This window comes from Plasmopara halstedii, assembly GCF_900000015.1.
Source record: "Plasmopara halstedii genome assembly, contig: Scaffold_614, whole genome shotgun sequence".
Lineage (NCBI taxonomy): Eukaryota > Oomycota > Peronosporomycetes > Peronosporales > Peronosporaceae > Plasmopara > Plasmopara halstedii.
In genome coordinates, this window is record NW_020187532.1 from 2,751,346 (window position 1) to 2,751,595 (window position 250).

Consider the following 250-nt stretch of genomic DNA (forward strand, 5'->3'; position numbering starts at 1 on the left):
CGGACTGTCGCCCTGCGACGTATGGGTTAACCCCTAATGCTCCCGCGAGCTCTGTGTCCTCGACCGCAAGAAGTCAGGGCCACTACTTGAGCTCAGCTCATGGCCCTTCTATTTCCCTGGCTATTTGCCGGGAAGCGTGGGGCGTCTGATGACGCGGAACGTCCTGGTCTTTCCGATCAAAGCGTCCACGGCGATTAGGCAATCTTCCCGAAGTGGCGCCTCAAACTCCCACTAGTTTTCGGAGTCGGGA